The 13,081-nt window shown below is 72.4% G+C and overlaps 5 non-coding genes across 5 annotated transcripts; all 5 read left to right on the top strand.

Annotated features, from left to right (window-relative positions):
- Positions 1 to 2,188: 2,188 nt before the first annotated feature.
- Positions 2,189 to 2,307, top strand: LOC122898073. The gene has a single exon (XR_006382810.1). It is a non-coding gene; the product is annotated as a 5S ribosomal RNA (ribosomal RNA).
- A 2,172-nt stretch (positions 2,308 to 4,479) lies between these two features.
- LOC122898072 lies at positions 4,480 to 4,598 on the top strand. The gene has a single exon (XR_006382809.1). It is a non-coding gene; the product is annotated as a 5S ribosomal RNA (ribosomal RNA).
- Positions 4,599 to 6,780: 2,182 nt separating this feature from the next.
- LOC122898071 lies at positions 6,781 to 6,899 on the top strand. Its single transcript, XR_006382808.1, has one exon. It is a non-coding gene; the product is annotated as a 5S ribosomal RNA (ribosomal RNA).
- A 2,182-nt stretch (positions 6,900 to 9,081) lies between these two features.
- On the top strand, positions 9,082 to 9,200 carry LOC122898070. The gene has a single exon (XR_006382806.1). It is a non-coding gene; the product is annotated as a 5S ribosomal RNA (ribosomal RNA).
- A 2,182-nt stretch (positions 9,201 to 11,382) lies between these two features.
- Positions 11,383 to 11,501, top strand: LOC122898068. Its single transcript, XR_006382804.1, has one exon. It is a non-coding gene; the product is annotated as a 5S ribosomal RNA (ribosomal RNA).
- The last annotated feature ends 1,580 nt before the right edge of the window (positions 11,502 to 13,081 follow it).

Genomic DNA, 13,081 nt, shown 5'->3' with positions numbered 1-13,081 from the left:
TAGGCTTTTTCTTTCGCCCCCAAACGCTTGTCTTGTTTGGCCTTCCTCTTTTCTCTCCCCCTTCGGCCTCCCTCCCACTCGCTTGGCCGCCAACGCGGCGGCCTCCCAGCAGTCCCTGAACGCCGCAGCCCCTGAGCCCGGTCACCTCGGGCCCCTGACCCCCCCGACCCCTGGCCACCCCAGCCCCAGCATCGCGGGCCCCTGGCCCCAAAAGGGCGGCCCGCTGCACGGGCGGCCGGCCACAACCCAGCCTTTCCGCCTCCACGCCACGAGGCCCAGCCGCGCCTCAGCCGACCTTGGGGGGCTGCTGGCAGGGAGAGGCAGTGTTGGAGGGGGCTCGGGGGCCAGAGGCAGGGAAAGGGGGACCGGGGTGAGGACCACGGCCATGGACGCGGGGAGGGGGTGGGGGCCGACGGGCTGTGGGAGGAGGGCGGGGAGGGGCGGGCCGGGGCCGGGGTTGTGGGGGACAGGAGGCAGGAGCGGGCCTCGACCCCGGGCTCGGGCAACCTCTCCTCGGGCCTGTGCGCCCGGGCCCGGGCCCTGGGCCCTGGATCCCCTAGCGAGGCCCTCGGGCTGCCCCCAGCTCCAAAGCCCACCGGCAGCCCGCCCCACCGCCCCACCCCTCCCGGCGCCCCCGCGACCTGGGCCCACCCTGCCCCTTCTCTCCACCGGGCCTGGGCTCCGCTCAGGCCGGAAGGGCATTCCCTTCCTTCTCACCGACCACCTCCCCTTCGCCCCTGGGGCCCCGCGCCCGGGCCGAGGTGCCCAGGACGCCAGATGGCCGACCCTCGTGGGCTCCCGGCGCCTTGGGCACTCGGCTCCACCCTGCGTCTCCCGGGAGCAGCCACGGCAAGCGCGGGGCTGTCTCGCTCCGAGAAAGACCGGAGGCGCCGCACACCGGGCCAAGAGAGGCCCCCGCCCCGCCCCCGGCCCCACGCCACACCCCACACCCCACACCCCACACCCCATACCCCACACCAGAAGACTAGACCCATGAAAGAATCCCTGGCAGGCCCCCAGGCCAGACCGGGTGCTGGGCAGGAAAGGGAGCCGAACGGGACTGCTGACACCTCACCGGCAGGTCCTCGGGCTCCCCGGGCTCCTCCGGCAGCTCCAGGGCGCCGCCACCTAGGCCAAAGCCCTGCCCACGCACGCCGGCCCTCCCTCCCGGGACAGGTGCCAGGCCACCGCAGCCTCCTGGGTGGGTGGTGTCTTGTCCGAGTGCGTGTGTGCGCGGGTGTGTGCGTGCGTGTGTGTGTTCCTGTGCGTGTGAGTGGGTGTGTGAGCGTTGCGTGCACCCGTGTCTCCGACCCGGTCCCTGTCCCCATGCCGGTCAGGGTCACCGCGTCTGTCCTGGGAGCTGGGGGTGTGGAGGGTCTGGGGGGGTGGGGGGGACTGCGGGTTGGAGAGTCTGTCTCTGGGGCTCTGCGTTCTGGCCGTCTGTGCAGACATCCCTCAGTCTGTGTCTGTCCCTGTGTCTCCGTGGGTATCCCTGTGTCCGTGTAGGTGAGCCGGCCTATCGTGTCTCTGGTCAGGGCCTGTTGCGGGTGGGTGGCGAGGGGAAGCGCGCGGAGGAAGGGTCACGGGGCGGGGCTGCCGCTTCTGGGCTGGTGTGTGGCATCGCCCGTGTCCTCGTGGCCTCGGGTGGGCTGGGAGCGAGGCGGGGTGCAGAGGAGGGGAGAACCGAACCCGTCCAAGCCGTGCCGAGCCGAGCCGAGCCGAGCCGAGCCGAGCCGAGCCGAGCCGAGCAGAGCTGACTGGAGGAGAGTAGAGGAGAGCAGAGGAGAGCAGAGGAGAGGAGAGCATAAGAGAGCAGAGGAGAGGAGAGGAGAGGAGAGCAGAGGAGAGGAGAGGAGAGGAGGGAAGGCCAGGTGGCCAGCTGGGCCAGGCCTAGGGCGCTGGGTGGGCGCTGGGGGGCGCTGTGCTCACCGCGCGCGGGCCCGAGGACACAGCCCCTTGCCACCTGCAGAGGCACGGGGCGGAGGGGCTGGGGAGTCCCGGGATGGGAGAGTGCCCGGAGGGACTTTGGCGAGGCCCCGGGGCCCGCAGGCGTCTGGGCCCCTGGGCGGGCGGGCGGGCGGGGAGGCAGGCGCCAGGACAAGGACAGGCGGAGGGGTGAGCCGCGGCGCGCGCCGGGGCCCGCGAAGCGCGCAGCAGGCTCTTGGGGCGGCCAGCTGCGGCGGCAGGCGTCTACGGCCATACCACCCTGAACGCGCCCGATCTCGTCTGATCTCGGAAGCTAAGCAGGGTCGGGCCTGGTTAGTACTTGGATGGGAGACCGCCTGGGAATACCGGGTGCTGTAGGCTTTTTCTTTCGCCCCCAAACGCTTGTCTTGTTTGGCCTTCCTCTTTTCTCTCCCCCTTCGGCCTCCCTCCCACTCGCTTGGCCGCCAACGCGGCGGCCTCCCAGCAGTCCCTGAACGCCGCAGCCCCTGAGCCCGGTCACCTCGGGCCCCTGACCCCCCCGACCCCTGGCCACCCCAGCCCCAGCATCGCGGGCCCCTGGCCCCAAAAGGGCGGCCCGCTGCACGGGCGGCCGGCCACAACCCAGCCTTTCCGCCTCCACGCCACGAGGCCCAGCCGCGCCTCAGCCGACCTTGGGGGGCTGCTGGCAGGGAGAGGCAGTGTTGGAGGGGGCTCGGGGGCCAGAGGCAGGGAAAGGGGGACCGGGGTGAGGACCACGGCCATGGACGCGGGGAGGGGGTGGGGGCCGACGGGCTGTGGGAGGAGGGCGGGGAGGGGCGGGCCGGGGCCGGGGTTGTGGGGGACAGGAGGCAGGAGCGGGCCTCGACCCCGGGCTCGGGCAACCTCTCCTCGGGCCTGTGCGCCCGGGCCCGGGCCCTGGGCCCTGGATCCCCTAGCGAGGCCCTCGGGCTGCCCCCAGCTCCAAAGCCCACCGGCAGCCCGCCCCACCGCCCCACCCCTCCCGGCGCCCCCGCGACCTGGGCCCACCCTGCCCCTTCTCTCCACCGGGCCTGGGCTCCGCTCAGGCCGGAAGGGCATTCCCTTCCTTCTCACCGACCACCTCCCCTTCGCCCCTGGGGCCCCGCGCCCGGGCCGAGGTGCCCAGGACGCCAGATGGCCGACCCTCGTGGGCTCCCGGCGCCTTGGGCACTCGGCTCCACCCTGCGTCTCCCGGGAGCAGCCACGGCAAGCGCGGGGCTGTCTCGCTCCGAGAAAGACCGGAGGCGCCGCACACCGGGCCAAGAGAGGCCCCCGCCCCGCCCCCGGCCCCACGCCACACCCCACACCCCACACCCCACACCCCATACCCCACACCAGAAGACTAGACCCATGAAAGAATCCCTGGCAGGCCCCCAGGCCAGACCGGGTGCTGGGCAGGAAAGGGAGCCGAACGGGACTGCTGACACCTCACCGGCAGGTCCTCGGGCTCCCCGGGCTCCTCCGGCAGCTCCAGGGCGCCGCCACCTAGGCCAAAGCCCTGCCCACGCACGCCGGCCCTCCCTCCCGGGACAGGTGCCAGGCCACCGCAGCCTCCTGGGTGGGTGGTGTCTTGTCCGAGTGCGTGTGTGCGCGGGTGTGTGCGTGCGTGTGTGTGTTCCTGTGCGTGTGAGTGGGTGTGTGAGCGTTGCGTGCACCCGTGTCTCCGACCCGGTCCCTGTCCCCATGCCGGTCAGGGTCACCGCGTCTGTCCTGGGAGCTGGGGGTGTGGAGGGTCTGGGGGGGTGGGGGGGACTGCGGGTTGGAGAGTCTGTCTCTGGGGCTCTGCGTTCTGGCCGTCTGTGCAGACATCCCTCAGTCTGTGTCTGTCCCTGTGTCTCCGTGGGTATCCCTGTGTCCGTGTAGGTGAGCCGGCCTATCGTGTCTCTGGTCAGGGCCTGTTGCGGGTGGGTGGCGAGGGGAAGCGCGCGGAGGAAGGGTCACGGGGCGGGGCTGCCGCTTCTGGGCTGGTGTGTGGCATCGCCCGTGTCCTCGTGGCCTCGGGTGGGCTGGGAGCGAGGCGGGGTGCAGAGGAGGGGAGAACCGAACCCGTCCAAGCCGTGCCGAGCCGAGCCGAGCCGAGCCGAGCCGAGCCGAGCAGAGCTGACTGGAGGAGAGTAGAGGAGAGCAGAGGAGAGCAGAGGAGAGGAGAGCATAAGAGAGCAGAGGAGAGGAGAGGAGAGGAGAGCAGAGGAGAGGAGAGGAGAGGAGGGAAGGCCAGGTGGCCAGCTGGGCCAGGCCTAGGGCGCTGGGTGGGCGCTGGGGGGCGCTGTGCTCACCGCGCGCGGGCCCGAGGACACAGCCCCTTGCCACCTGCAGAGGCACGGGGCGGAGGGGCTGGGGAGTCCCGGGATGGGAGAGTGCCCGGAGGGACTTTGGCGAGGCCCCGGGGCCCGCAGGCGTCTGGGCCCCTGGGCGGGCGGGCGGGCGGGGAGGCAGGCGCCAGGACAAGGACAGGCGGAGGGGTGAGCCGCGGCGCGCGCCGGGGCCCGCGAAGCGCGCAGCAGGCTCTTGGGGCGGCCAGCTGCGGCGGCAGGCGTCTACGGCCATACCACCCTGAACGCGCCCGATCTCGTCTGATCTCGGAAGCTAAGCAGGGTCGGGCCTGGTTAGTACTTGGATGGGAGACCGCCTGGGAATACCGGGTGCTGTAGGCTTTTTCTTTCGCCCCCAAACGCTTGTCTTGTTTGGCCTTCCTCTTTTCTCTCCCCCTTCGGCCTCCCTCCCACTCGCTTGGCCGCCAACGCGGCGGCCTCCCAGCAGTCCCTGAACGCCGCAGCCCCTGAGCCCGGTCACCTCGGGCCCCTGACCCCCCCGACCCCTGGCCACCCCAGCCCCAGCATCGCGGGCCCCTGGCCCCAAAAGGGCGGCCCGCTGCACGGGCGGCCGGCCACAACCCAGCCTTTCCGCCTCCACGCCACGAGGCCCAGCCGCGCCTCAGCCGACCTTGGGGGGCTGCTGGCAGGGAGAGGCAGTGTTGGAGGGGGCTCGGGGGCCAGAGGCAGGGAAAGGGGGACCGGGGTGAGGACCACGGCCATGGACGCGGGGAGGGGGTGGGGGCCGACGGGCTGTGGGAGGAGGGCGGGGAGGGGCGGGCCGGGGCCGGGGTTGTGGGGGACAGGAGGCAGGAGCGGGCCTCGACCCCGGGCTCGGGCAACCTCTCCTCGGGCCTGTGCGCCCGGGCCCGGGCCCTGGGCCCTGGATCCCCTAGCGAGGCCCTCGGGCTGCCCCCAGCTCCAAAGCCCACCGGCAGCCCGCCCCACCGCCCCACCCCTCCCGGCGCCCCCGCGACCTGGGCCCACCCTGCCCCTTCTCTCCACCGGGCCTGGGCTCCGCTCAGGCCGGAAGGGCATTCCCTTCCTTCTCACCGACCACCTCCCCTTCGCCCCTGGGGCCCCGCGCCCGGGCCGAGGTGCCCAGGACGCCAGATGGCCGACCCTCGTGGGCTCCCGGCGCCTTGGGCACTCGGCTCCACCCTGCGTCTCCCGGGAGCAGCCACGGCAAGCGCGGGGCTGTCTCGCTCCGAGAAAGACCGGAGGCGCCGCACACCGGGCCAAGAGAGGCCCCCGCCCCGCCCCCGGCCCCACGCCACACCCCACACCCCACACCCCACACCCCATACCCCACACCAGAAGACTAGACCCATGAAAGAATCCCTGGCAGGCCCCCAGGCCAGACCGGGTGCTGGGCAGGAAAGGGAGCCGAACGGGACTGCTGACACCTCACCGGCAGGTCCTCGGGCTCCCCGGGCTCCTCCGGCAGCTCCAGGGCGCCGCCACCTAGGCCAAAGCCCTGCCCACGCACGCCGGCCCTCCCTCCCGGGACAGGTGCCAGGCCACCGCAGCCTCCTGGGTGGGTGGTGTCTTGTCCGAGTGCGTGTGTGCGCGGGTGTGTGCGTGCGTGTGTGTGTTCCTGTGCGTGTGAGTGGGTGTGTGAGCGTTGCGTGCACCCGTGTCTCCGACCCGGTCCCTGTCCCCATGCCGGTCAGGGTCACCGCGTCTGTCCTGGGAGCTGGGGGTGTGGAGGGTCTGGGGGGGTGGGGGGGACTGCGGGTTGGAGAGTCTGTCTCTGGGGCTCTGCGTTCTGGCCGTCTGTGCAGACATCCCTCAGTCTGTGTCTGTCCCTGTGTCTCCGTGGGTATCCCTGTGTCCGTGTAGGTGAGCCGGCCTATCGTGTCTCTGGTCAGGGCCTGTTGCGGGTGGGTGGCGAGGGGAAGCGCGCGGAGGAAGGGTCACGGGGCGGGGCTGCCGCTTCTGGGCTGGTGTGTGGCATCGCCCGTGTCCTCGTGGCCTCGGGTGGGCTGGGAGCGAGGCGGGGTGCAGAGGAGGGGAGAACCGAACCCGTCCAAGCCGTGCCGAGCCGAGCCGAGCCGAGCCGAGCCGAGCCGAGCCGAGCCGAGCAGAGCTGACTGGAGGAGAGTAGAGGAGAGCAGAGGAGAGCAGAGGAGAGGAGAGCATAAGAGAGCAGAGGAGAGGAGAGGAGAGGAGAGCAGAGGAGAGGAGAGGAGAGGAGGGAAGGCCAGGTGGCCAGCTGGGCCAGGCCTAGGGCGCTGGGTGGGCGCTGGGGGGCGCTGTGCTCACCGCGCGCGGGCCCGAGGACACAGCCCCTTGCCACCTGCAGAGGCACGGGGCGGAGGGGCTGGGGAGTCCCGGGATGGGAGAGTGCCCGGAGGGACTTTGGCGAGGCCCCGGGGCCCGCAGGCGTCTGGGCCCCTGGGCGGGCGGGCGGGCGGGGAGGCAGGCGCCAGGACAAGGACAGGCGGAGGGGTGAGCCGCGGCGCGCGCCGGGGCCCGCGAAGCGCGCAGCAGGCTCTTGGGGCGGCCAGCTGCGGCGGCAGGCGTCTACGGCCATACCACCCTGAACGCGCCCGATCTCGTCTGATCTCGGAAGCTAAGCAGGGTCGGGCCTGGTTAGTACTTGGATGGGAGACCGCCTGGGAATACCGGGTGCTGTAGGCTTTTTCTTTCGCCCCCAAACGCTTGTCTTGTTTGGCCTTCCTCTTTTCTCTCCCCCTTCGGCCTCCCTCCCACTCGCTTGGCCGCCAACGCGGCGGCCTCCCAGCAGTCCCTGAACGCCGCAGCCCCTGAGCCCGGTCACCTCGGGCCCCTGACCCCCCCGACCCCTGGCCACCCCAGCCCCAGCATCGCGGGCCCCTGGCCCCAAAAGGGCGGCCCGCTGCACGGGCGGCCGGCCACAACCCAGCCTTTCCGCCTCCACGCCACGAGGCCCAGCCGCGCCTCAGCCGACCTTGGGGGGCTGCTGGCAGGGAGAGGCAGTGTTGGAGGGGGCTCGGGGGCCAGAGGCAGGGAAAGGGGGACCGGGGTGAGGACCACGGCCATGGACGCGGGGAGGGGGTGGGGGCCGACGGGCTGTGGGAGGAGGGCGGGGAGGGGCGGGCCGGGGCCGGGGTTGTGGGGGACAGGAGGCAGGAGCGGGCCTCGACCCCGGGCTCGGGCAACCTCTCCTCGGGCCTGTGCGCCCGGGCCCGGGCCCTGGGCCCTGGATCCCCTAGCGAGGCCCTCGGGCTGCCCCCAGCTCCAAAGCCCACCGGCAGCCCGCCCCACCGCCCCACCCCTCCCGGCGCCCCCGCGACCTGGGCCCACCCTGCCCCTTCTCTCCACCGGGCCTGGGCTCCGCTCAGGCCGGAAGGGCATTCCCTTCCTTCTCACCGACCACCTCCCCTTCGCCCCTGGGGCCCCGCGCCCGGGCCGAGGTGCCCAGGACGCCAGATGGCCGACCCTCGTGGGCTCCCGGCGCCTTGGGCACTCGGCTCCACCCTGCGTCTCCCGGGAGCAGCCACGGCAAGCGCGGGGCTGTCTCGCTCCGAGAAAGACCGGAGGCGCCGCACACCGGGCCAAGAGAGGCCCCCGCCCCGCCCCCGGCCCCACGCCACACCCCACACCCCACACCCCACACCCCATACCCCACACCAGAAGACTAGACCCATGAAAGAATCCCTGGCAGGCCCCCAGGCCAGACCGGGTGCTGGGCAGGAAAGGGAGCCGAACGGGACTGCTGACACCTCACCGGCAGGTCCTCGGGCTCCCCGGGCTCCTCCGGCAGCTCCAGGGCGCCGCCACCTAGGCCAAAGCCCTGCCCACGCACGCCGGCCCTCCCTCCCGGGACAGGTGCCAGGCCACCGCAGCCTCCTGGGTGGGTGGTGTCTTGTCCGAGTGCGTGTGTGCGCGGGTGTGTGCGTGCGTGTGTGTGTTCCTGTGCGTGTGAGTGGGTGTGTGAGCGTTGCGTGCACCCGTGTCTCCGACCCGGTCCCTGTCCCCATGCCGGTCAGGGTCACCGCGTCTGTCCTGGGAGCTGGGGGTGTGGAGGGTCTGGGGGGGTGGGGGGGACTGCGGGTTGGAGAGTCTGTCTCTGGGGCTCTGCGTTCTGGCCGTCTGTGCAGACATCCCTCAGTCTGTGTCTGTCCCTGTGTCTCCGTGGGTATCCCTGTGTCCGTGTAGGTGAGCCGGCCTATCGTGTCTCTGGTCAGGGCCTGTTGCGGGTGGGTGGCGAGGGGAAGCGCGCGGAGGAAGGGTCACGGGGCGGGGCTGCCGCTTCTGGGCTGGTGTGTGGCATCGCCCGTGTCCTCGTGGCCTCGGGTGGGCTGGGAGCGAGGCGGGGTGCAGAGGAGGGGAGAACCGAACCCGTCCAAGCCGTGCCGAGCCGAGCCGAGCCGAGCCGAGCCGAGCCGAGCAGAGCCGAGCAGAGCTGACTGGAGGAGAGTAGAGGAGAGCAGAGGAGAGCAGAGGAGAGGAGAGCATAAGAGAGCAGAGGAGAGGAGAGGAGAGGAGAGCAGAGGAGAGGAGAGGAGAGGAGGGAAGGCCAGGTGGCCAGCTGGGCCAGGCCTAGGGCGCTGGGTGGGCGCTGGGGGGCGCTGTGCTCACCGCGCGCGGGCCCGAGGACACAGCCCCTTGCCACCTGCAGAGGCACGGGGCGGAGGGGCTGGGGAGTCCCGGGATGGGAGAGTGCCCGGAGGGACTTTGGCGAGGCCCCGGGGCCCGCAGGCGTCTGGGCCCCTGGGCGGGCGGGCGGGCGGGGAGGCAGGCGCCAGGACAAGGACAGGCGGAGGGGTGAGCCGCGGCGCGCGCCGGGGCCCGCGAAGCGCGCAGCAGGCTCTTGGGGCGGCCAGCTGCGGCGGCAGGCGTCTACGGCCATACCACCCTGAACGCGCCCGATCTCGTCTGATCTCGGAAGCTAAGCAGGGTCGGGCCTGGTTAGTACTTGGATGGGAGACCGCCTGGGAATACCGGGTGCTGTAGGCTTTTTCTTTCGCCCCCAAACGCTTGTCTTGTTTGGCCTTCCTCTTTTCTCTCCCCCTTCGGCCTCCCTCCCACTCGCTTGGCCGCCAACGCGGCGGCCTCCCAGCAGTCCCTGAACGCCGCAGCCCCTGAGCCCGGTCACCTCGGGCCCCTGACCCCCCCGACCCCTGGCCACCCCAGCCCCAGCATCGCGGGCCCCTGGCCCCAAAAGGGCGGCCCGCTGCACGGGCGGCCGGCCACAACCCAGCCTTTCCGCCTCCACGCCACGAGGCCCAGCCGCGCCTCAGCCGACCTTGGGGGGCTGCTGGCAGGGAGAGGCAGTGTTGGAGGGGGCTCGGGGGCCAGAGGCAGGGAAAGGGGGACCGGGGTGAGGACCACGGCCATGGACGCGGGGAGGGGGTGGGGGCCGACGGGCTGTGGGAGGAGGGCGGGGAGGGGCGGGCCGGGGCCGGGGTTGTGGGGGACAGGAGGCAGGAGCGGGCCTCGACCCCGGGCTCGGGCAACCTCTCCTCGGGCCTGTGCGCCCGGGCCCGGGCCCTGGGCCCTGGATCCCCTAGCGAGGCCCTCGGGCTGCCCCCAGCTCCAAAGCCCACCGGCAGCCCGCCCCACCGCCCCACCCCTCCCGGCGCCCCCGCGACCTGGGCCCACCCTGCCCCTTCTCTCCACCGGGCCTGGGCTCCGCTCAGGCCGGAAGGGCATTCCCTTCCTTCTCACCGACCACCTCCCCTTCGCCCCTGGGGCCCCGCGCCCGGGCCGAGGTGCCCAGGACGCCAGATGGCCGACCCTCGTGGGCTCCCGGCGCCTTGGGCACTCGGCTCCACCCTGCGTCTCCCGGGAGCAGCCACGGCAAGCGCGGGGCTGTCTCGCTCCGAGAAAGACCGGAGGCGCCGCACACCGGGCCAAGAGAGGCCCCCGCCCCGCCCCCGGCCCCACGCCACACCCCACACCCCACACCCCACACCCCATACCCCACACCAGAAGACTAGACCCATGAAAGAATCCCTGGCAGGCCCCCAGGCCAGACCGGGTGCTGGGCAGGAAAGGGAGCCGAACGGGACTGCTGACACCTCACCGGCAGGTCCTCGGGCTCCCCGGGCTCCTCCGGCAGCTCCAGGGCGCCGCCACCTAGGCCAAAGCCCTGCCCACGCACGCCGGCCCTCCCTCCCGGGACAGGTGCCAGGCCACCGCAGCCTCCTGGGTGGGTGGTGTCTTGTCCGAGTGCGTGTGTGCGCGGGTGTGTGCGTGCGTGTGTGTGTTCCTGTGCGTGTGAGTGGGTGTGTGAGCGTTGCGTGCACCCGTGTCTCCGACCCGGTCCCTGTCCCCATGCCGGTCAGGGTCACCGCGTCTGTCCTGGGAGCTGGGGGTGTGGAGGGTCTGGGGGGGTGGGGGGGACTGCGGGTTGGAGAGTCTGTCTCTGGGGCTCTGCGTTCTGGCCGTCTGTGCAGACATCCCTCAGTCTGTGTCTGTCCCTGTGTCTCCGTGGGTATCCCTGTGTCCGTGTAGGTGAGCCGGCCTATCGTGTCTCTGGTCAGGGCCTGTTGCGGGTGGGTGGCGAGGGGAAGCGCGCGGAGGAAGGGTCACGGGGCGGGGCTGCCGCTTCTGGGCTGGTGTGTGGCATCGCCCGTGTCCTCGTGGCCTCGGGTGGGCTGGGAGCGAGGCGGGGTGCAGAGGAGGGGAGAACCGAACCCGTCCAAGCCGTGCCGAGCCGAGCCGAGCCGAGCCGAGCCGAGCCGAGCCGAGCCGAGCAGAGCTGACTGGAGGAGAGTAGAGGAGAGCAGAGGAGAGCAGAGGAGAGGAGAGCATAAGAGAGCAGAGGAGAGGAGAGGAGAGGAGAGCAGAGGAGAGGAGAGGAGAGGAGGGAAGGCCAGGTGGCCAGCTGGGCCAGGCCTAGGGCGCTGGGTGGGCGCTGGGGGGCGCTGTGCTCACCGCGCGCGGGCCCGAGGACACAGCCCCTTGCCACCTGCAGAGGCACGGGGCGGAGGGGCTGGGGAGTCCCGGGATGGGAGAGTGCCCGGAGGGACTTTGGCGAGGCCCCGGGGCCCGCAGGCGTCTGGGCCCCTGGGCGGGCGGGCGGGCGGGGAGGCAGGCGCCAGGACAAGGACAGGCGGAGGGGTGAGCCGCGGCGCGCGCCGGGGCCCGCGAAGCGCGCAGCAGGCTCTTGGGGCGGCCAGCTGCGGCGGCAGGCGTCTACGGCCATACCACCCTGAACGCGCCCGATCTCGTCTGATCTCGGAAGCTAAGCAGGGTCGGGCCTGGTTAGTACTTGGATGGGAGACCGCCTGGGAATACCGGGTGCTGTAGGCTTTTTCTTTCGCCCCCAAACGCTTGTCTTGTTTGGCCTTCCTCTTTTCTCTCCCCCTTCGGCCTCCCTCCCACTCGCTTGGCCGCCAACGCGGCGGCCTCCCAGCAGTCCCTGAACGCCGCAGCCCCTGAGCCCGGTCACCTCGGGCCCCTGACCCCCCCGACCCCTGGCCACCCCAGCCCCAGCATCGCGGGCCCCTGGCCCCAAAAGGGCGGCCCGCTGCACGGGCGGCCGGCCACAACCCAGCCTTTCCGCCTCCACGCCACGAGGCCCAGCCGCGCCTCAGCCGACCTTGGGGGGCTGCTGGCAGGGAGAGGCAGTGTTGGAGGGGGCTCGGGGGCCAGAGGCAGGGAAAGGGGGACCGGGGTGAGGACCACGGCCATGGACGCGGGGAGGGGGTGGGGGCCGACGGGCTGTGGGAGGAGGGCGGGGAGGGGCGGGCCGGGGCCGGGGTTGTGGGGGACAGGAGGCAGGAGCGGGCCTCGACCCCGGGCTCGGGCAACCTCTCCTCGGGCCTGTGCGCCCGGGCCCGGGCCCTGGGCCCTGGATCCCCTAGCGAGGCCCTCGGGCTGCCCCCAGCTCCAAAGCCCACCGGCAGCCCGCCCCACCGCCCCACCCCTCCCGGCGCCCCCGCGACCTGGGCCCACCCTGCCCCTTCTCTCCACCGGGCCTGGGCTCCGCTCAGGCCGGAAGGGCATTCCCTTCCTTCTCACCGACCACCTCCCCTTCGCCCCTGGGGCCCCGCGCCCGGGCCGAGGTGCCCAGGACGCCAGATGGCCGACCCTCGTGGGCTCCCGGCGCCTTGGGCACTCGGCTCCACCCTGCGTCTCCCGGGAGCAGCCACGGCAAGCGCGGGGCTGTCTCGCTCCGAGAAAGACCGGAGGCGCCGCACACCGGGCCAAGAGAGGCCCCCGCCCCGCCCCCGGCCCCACGCCACACCCCACACCCCACACCCCACACCCCATACCCCACACCAGAAGACTAGACCCATGAAAGAATCCCTGGCAGGCCCCCAGGCCAGACCGGGTGCTGGGCAGGAAAGGGAGCCGAACGGGACTGCTGACACCTCACCGGCAGGTCCTCGGGCTCCCCGGGCTCCTCCGGCAGCTCCAGGGCGCCGCCACCTAGGCCAAAGCCCTGCCCACGCACGCCGGCCCTCCCTCCCGGGACAGGTGCCAGGCCACCGCAGCCTCCTGGGTGGGTGGTGTCTTGTCCGAGTGCGTGTGTGCGCGGGTGTGTGCGTGCGTGTGTGTGTTCCTGTGCGTGTGAGTGGGTGTGTGAGCGTTGCGTGCACCCGTGTCTCCGACCCGGTCCCTGTCCCCATGCCGGTCAGGGTCACCGCGTCTGTCCTGGGAGCTGGGGGTGTGGAGGGTCTGGGGGGGTGGGGGGGACTGCGGGTTGGAGAGTCTGTCTCTGGGGCTCTGCGTTCTGGCCGTCTGTGCAGACATCCCTCAGTCTGTGTCTGTCCCTGTGTCTCCGTGGGTATCCCTGTGTCCGTGTAGGTGAGCCGGCCTATCGTGTCTCTGGTCAGGGCCTGTTGCGGGTGGGTGGCGAGGGGAAGCGCGCGGAGGAAGGGTCACGG

This window comes from Neovison vison, unplaced genomic scaffold (assembly GCF_020171115.1).
Source record: "Neovison vison isolate M4711 unplaced genomic scaffold, ASM_NN_V1 Scaffold_122, whole genome shotgun sequence".
Taxonomy (NCBI): Eukaryota; Metazoa; Chordata; class Mammalia; order Carnivora; family Mustelidae; genus Neogale; species Neogale vison.
This window is presented reverse-complemented; position numbering and strand designations above follow the sequence as displayed.